The following is a 6,291-nucleotide window of genomic DNA, read 5'->3' as shown; positions in this document are numbered from 1 at the left end:
CCCATCCCAGAGGCCCCGTCCTGCCCAGGCCTGACTAGTGGAGCCCAGCATCGTCCATGTCCGGAGGCGCTCACGTGGCATAAGCCTGTGGTTCGTTGTGTCTCCCGCCGCGGCCCGGGCCGGGGGCCGGGGGCCGGGGGCTGGGGGCCGGGGGCCAGGCTCTGAGCTGCAGACACCCAGCCCGGCCATTGGTGCACAGCGGGATCTGCGCATCGTGGTGTACAAGTATGCCAATTAGAACTGGCAGGGCCAGCTCTAGGGTTTTTGTCGCCCCATGCAAAAAAAAGGGCTGCCCCCACTCCAGCCCTGGGCTCCCCCCACACCCCTCTGCTGCCCCAGCTCTGGGCTCCTCCCTTCCCCCCACTAGTGCTCCCCCACCCACACACACCCTGTCGCCCCAGCCATGGGCACTCCCCCCCTCCACCCTGGTAACTGGTAACTCGCTCCCAGGGCGGGTCATTCAGCAGGAATTGTAGGTGTGCACAGAACACAGACAGGATTGGTTCCCATATGGCTACAGAACTGCAGTAAAGTGGAACATTTTTCAGCTTGTGTGATTGGAGGATGTCTGGATGCATATTATAAGACTGTCCTACATAAATGAGGAAAAGTTGAGGTACCTTTATTATTCTTTTGTTCCATTCTTTCTTTCTATGGGGAATTTGCCAATGCGATATCACTGTCTTCCTTTTAAACAAATAAAACTAAAAAAAAGGCAATGGCTGTTGAAAATAGCAATTCCAGTCCTAATAACCACTGGGAAGCATTTCTTGCTCAATTTTATCCTACTTTTTCTACAGCAAGTTATAGTGGATCAGTATATTTGATTTGGGAGAAATGAAGTAACAGCTGCCCAAATTGCGCTTGAGCACTCCTGAATTTTGAGGGTGTTCAAATCTGGAAGGCAGGTGCTGGATTCCCTTTCTGAATATTAGCTAAATCTGGAAAGGAAAAGTCAATTTCTGCTTCCATGGCTCAGAAGTGGAAAGCCTCCTAGGTGCCTGGTACTGTATCTAAAGCTGCCCAGGTCCAGTAGAGCCTCCCCTCCCTTATTTTTCATTTTAAATTCTAATGGGATCCACATACCTCCCTTGCCAGGCTTCAGATAGAGAGGGGCACTGTCCATTTAGTCCACCCAATTCTTTCTTTGGGGGCTGCAAGGTGAGGTCACACCAGTATCCCTAATCCAGTCTGGGGATGTCTTCTGAAGGGGATATCTGGGCCAAAGCCTTCTACTCCTTGGGCATACTTGTTCCCCATTCCCAGCGCCACCCCACTGTAGCAGTGAGCTCTCCATTCACAGCAGGCTGCAGCATGAGGTTTCCGCTACCATACTCCCTCCCCCTCCCTTTCCTCTTGATAGCAGCCAAGGGAATGCTGGGAAATGTAGTTCTTTCCCTGCTCCAGGGCGGGCTCTATAGGCAGGGAGCTAACCAAGGAACTACAGCTCCCAGGGCCCCCTGCTGGTTCTCAGCTCCCATGCTGGATCCCCCGGCTGCCACCCCTGCAAATAGGCTGCCCCAAGCACCTGCTTGCTTTGCTGGTGCCTAGAGCCGCCCCTGCTTCCTGGAGAGCTGCTACACCTCGATCACCCTGCCCAAGATGCTGGCCGAGGATGGAAGTATCTCCTTCGTCAGCTATGCTGCCCAGATGTGCTCCTTGCGGTCCCTAGGAGGAGTGGAGGGCCTCTCTCTGGCCGCCATGGTCTATGACCATGTGGCCATATGTGAGCCCCTATGTAAGATGCTCATCGTGAACCAGAAGATTTTTGTTCGGCTGGCAGCCGGCTCCTGGATGCTCAACATCCCGGTGCAGCTGGGACAGACGTGCTTTGTGCTTTATTTGCCTTTCTGTGCAGGGCCGGCTCCAGGGTTTTTGCCGCCCCAAGCAGCGCAAATAAAAAAAAAAAAAAAGCTGTGATCGCGATCTGTGGCGTCAATTCGGTGTAAGGTCCTTCGCTCTGAGCGGGAGTGAGGGACCGTCCGCCAAATTGCCGCTGAATAGCTGGACGTGCCGCCTCTCTCCGGAGTGGCCGTCCCAAGCACCTGCTTGGCAAGCTGGTGCCTGGAGCCGGCCCTGGAACCTGGGCATTAAACTAACTGCCCGGGGGGGGGGGGACACAGGGGCGCAGCATTTCACACAGAATCAGGGTGTCAGGAGCAAAATTAAGACCCCGGGGCGAGCTGAGAAATTCTTCCCCTGCCTGGCCACCGCAGCTAGGGGCAGCTCCTGCGTGTGACCCAGCTGATGTTACTGAAACCTGCTGGGAAGCTTGGCATGACTGGAGCTAAAGGCAATGGTTAGAGCCTGCCCTGAGAGGCCATGGGGACGAGTGGGTAGCGCATTCAGCTGCGACTCAGGCGGGCTGGGGTCTATTCCTGCCTATAGAGCAGGTATTGCTTGGTGACCTTGTGCAGGTCACTTTAACTGCTCTGTACCTCAGTTTCCCCATATGTAAAATGGAAATAATAATACTGAACTTTGTCAAATGCTTTGAGCTGTACCGATGAAAAGCACTGTCTAAGAGCTAGGTGTTATTATTTAGGAAAGTTCATGGGCAAAAATCTTACCATGGAATCACAGACAGTCCCCTTAGATCAGTGCTGCTCAAACTTTTTCAGTGGCGATCCCACATGTCAATAACAGAAACTGTCTGCACCCCCCACCCCCACCCCCATTACTGCACAGCCAAGGCTTCCTCAGCAGTGGAGCTGGGGCAGAACTGGGGATGGGAGAGGAGCTGGGTCTAGAGGTGGAGCTGGTCCAAGGGTGGAGAGGGAATGCTAAGGGCAGAGCGGCGCTGGCGCTTAAGCGGGGGGTGGAGTGGAGCTGCGGCTGGGGTCAGAAAGGGAATGAGGATGGAGCTGGGCCTGGAGGCGCAGCAGGACTTGGGGCTGAATGCGGTTGGGGGAGAGGAGTGAGGCTGGGGGCGGAGCGGGTCTGGAAGTGTGGTACTCTCTCCCCACCTCCTGTGGGGGGCTGGCCCTGGCCCTGCTGTGCACTCCGCCCCCCAAACATTTCTCCATGCCTCCCTAGGGGTGTGTGCCCCACAATTTGGGGTTCACTGCCTTAGACTCTCCTATCTATCTTACTCCCCAGACAATCTGGGCTTAGTGATAAATGGTCACTTAAAAATCACACCACGTTCAGGTTGCTTCCAATCCCAAGAGACCAGTCACTTACCCCAGATCAGTTGGTATCCTACATCTTACACCAAGAACAAAACCTGTAGCCAATCCTGTAATAAACTGTCTAATGATTTATTACCTAGGAGAAAGGAATAAGAGAGTTATTTACAAGTTAAAGCAACCTAACATACACACAAATGAGTAACCATCTAGATCCTAAAAGTGACAGCATGTAGTGATCTGTCTATTCTTAGGGCTTGGCTACACTTGCAAGTTAGTGCGCAATAAAGGAGCCCCGGGCACACCAGCTCACTCCCCATCCACACTGGCAAGGCACATAGAGCGCTCTGACTCCACGGCTACAGCGCTGCTGGTTCTCCACCTTGGCAAGTGGAATAACGTTTGCTGCGCTCTCGCTGGAGCGTCGCGGCGTCAGTGTGAACGAGGTGTTGCGTTACTGCGCTCTGATCGGCTTCCGAAAACATCCCATAATCCCCTTAAGTCAAGTGGCCACTCTTGTCATTGTTTTGAATCGCTGCAGGAATGCAGAAGTGCCCTATGAAAGCCCCGTTTCTGACAGCCGGCTACTTATCTGCTCTGAGGCAAAGCAACCATTCCTGTGCAATGCTGTGTGTGAGAGAGAGAGGGGCAGGGGGGGTCTGCTGCTGTCTGAACTTACAAGACAGCACGCTGACGTGCTCTCAGCCCCCACAAACCCCACTCTCTCTCCCCCCACATACACACAACACACTCCCTGTCACACTCCACCCCACCACCACTCCCATTTGAAAAGCACGTTGCAGCCACTTGCATGCAGGATAGCTGCCCATAATGCACCGCTCCCAATGCCGCTGCAAGTGCCGCAAATGCGGCCACGCCAGTGCGCAAGCAGCTGTCAGTGTGGACAGACTGCAGCGCTTTCCCTACTGCGCTCTCCGAAGGCGAGTTTAACTCACAGCGCTCTACATCGGCAAGTGTAGCCAGGCCCTTAGGCCTTGTCTTCACTGCCACTTTACAGCCCTGCAACTTTCTCACTCGGGGTGTTTCAGCGCTGTAAAGTGGTAGTGTAGACAGTGCACCCCTTGTGGGGGTGGTTTTTTTACAGCGCTGGGAGAGCCTTCTCCCAGAGTTCAGGATGATGGGATGAGTTCACATACACTTCTCCTCTTCCAGAGCGGGCAGGGGAGCAAACAACAACTTCTTTTCTCCTCTGATGTTCCACAATGGCTTGTCTGGTGTTTATGGGCCTTCTTTTGTTGGGCAGAAGATAACACCTCCTGTGGCAAACTAGTATTTTACACTTGGCAATGAAGGGGTGTTTACATTTTCAGAGCAAACACTGAAATTTATACCAGGGGATATAGATATTATCAGTGAGATTAATGCAGGCAGCAACACACAAGCTCACAGTTTCAAATGCTAAATACGTTCATATAAGATTAATACCTATTTTGAGCAATACTAACATACAGATGACCTGGTCTGGTCTCCAGCTATGAGGTTGTCAGTTCTTAGCTAATGCCTGCAGCCCGGGCAAGAGCTGGCATCTGGGCTGCCAGCATCACAAGGGATACTAGTTGGTGTCTGCTATAAAGCACCAAATCACACTAGGGAAGAGGACGATCTGCTCCTTAAGCACCTAACTATAATGGGAAAAAAGCTATGTGATCATGGGTGACTTCAATCTGAGTGACATGCTAGAGGGCTCGTGCTAGTGCTAAAAATCTGCAGAATCTCTAAACATTATATAGATGACAATTTCCTAATTCAAAAAGTGTTGCATCCAACATGGGGAAATTCTATATTAGACCTTGGCTTGGGAGATAAAGAGGAATTTATCACAGAACTAAAAGTGTGTGGTAGTTTACATGCAAGTGATGTGACTTCTATTACGTGCAAACAGAATGAAGCCCAAGCCAGTAACACATAGACTTGGTGCTTTAAAAGGGCCAGTTTCACAAAACTGAAAACAATATGAGCCATATCGGCTGGGAGAAAGAATTGAAACAGAAAACTGGGACTGATAATTGGGACTGACGATTAAAAACGTTTTACTGTCTTGGCACTGGTGCGACCGCTGCTGGAATACTGCGTCCAGCTCTGCTGCCCACAATTTAAGAAGGATGTTGACAAATTGGAGAGAGTCGAGAGCAGAGCCAGAAGAATGATTAAAGGGTTGGAAAACCCCTAGGCCTGGTCTACACTATGAGTTTAGGTGGAATTGAGCAGCGTTAAATCGAATTAAGCCTGGTCACGTCCACATGACGAAGCCCTTTTTTTAACTTAAAGGGCCCTTTAACCGGTTTCTTTACTCCACCTCCGACGAGGGGATTAGCGCTAAAATCGGCCTTTGCGGGTCGGAATTGGGGTAGTGTGGACGGAATTCGACGTTATTGGCCTCCGGGAGCTATCCCACAGTGCTTCATTGTGACCGCTCTGGACAGCGCTCGTAACTCAGATGCACTGACCAGGTAGACAGGAAAAGCCCCACGAACTTTTGAATTTCACTTCCTGTTTGCCCAGCGTGGAGAGCACAGGTGACCACGCAGAGCTCATCAGCACAGGTAACCATGATGGAGTCCCAGGATCGCAAAAGAGCTCCAGCATGGACAGAACGGGAGGTACGGGATCTGCTCGCCATATGGGGAGATGAATCAGTGCTAGCTGAACTCCGTAGCAGTAAACGAAATGGCAAAATATTAGAAAAAGTCTCAAAGGCCATTAAGGACAGAGGCCATAACAGGGACGCACAGCAGTGCCACGTGAAAATTAAGGAGCTAAGGCAAGCCTACCACAAAGCCAGAGAGGCAAACAGAAGGTCCGGGGCAGAGCCGCAGACATGCCGCTTCCACGCGAAGGGGCATGCCATGCTAGGGGGTGCAGCCACCACTACCCCAATCATGTGCTTTGACTCCATCAATGGAGAATCACGCAACAGGGAAGCGGGTTCGGGGTACGAGGAAGATGATGATGAAGACAATGAAGATAGCTCACAGCAAGGAAGCGGAGAAACCAGTTTCCCCAACAGCCAGGATATGTTTATCACCTTGGACCTGGAACCAGTAACCCCTGAACTCACCCAAGGCGTGCTCCCAGACCCTGAGGGCGCACAAGGGACCTCTGGTGAGTGTACCTTTTATTACACATGGTTTCAAAGCAAGCG

Source organism: Malaclemys terrapin, chromosome 17, assembly GCF_027887155.1.
Source record: "Malaclemys terrapin pileata isolate rMalTer1 chromosome 17, rMalTer1.hap1, whole genome shotgun sequence".
Lineage (NCBI taxonomy): Eukaryota > Metazoa > Chordata > Testudines > Emydidae > Malaclemys > Malaclemys terrapin.
Note: the sequence above shows the minus strand (reverse complement) of the source record.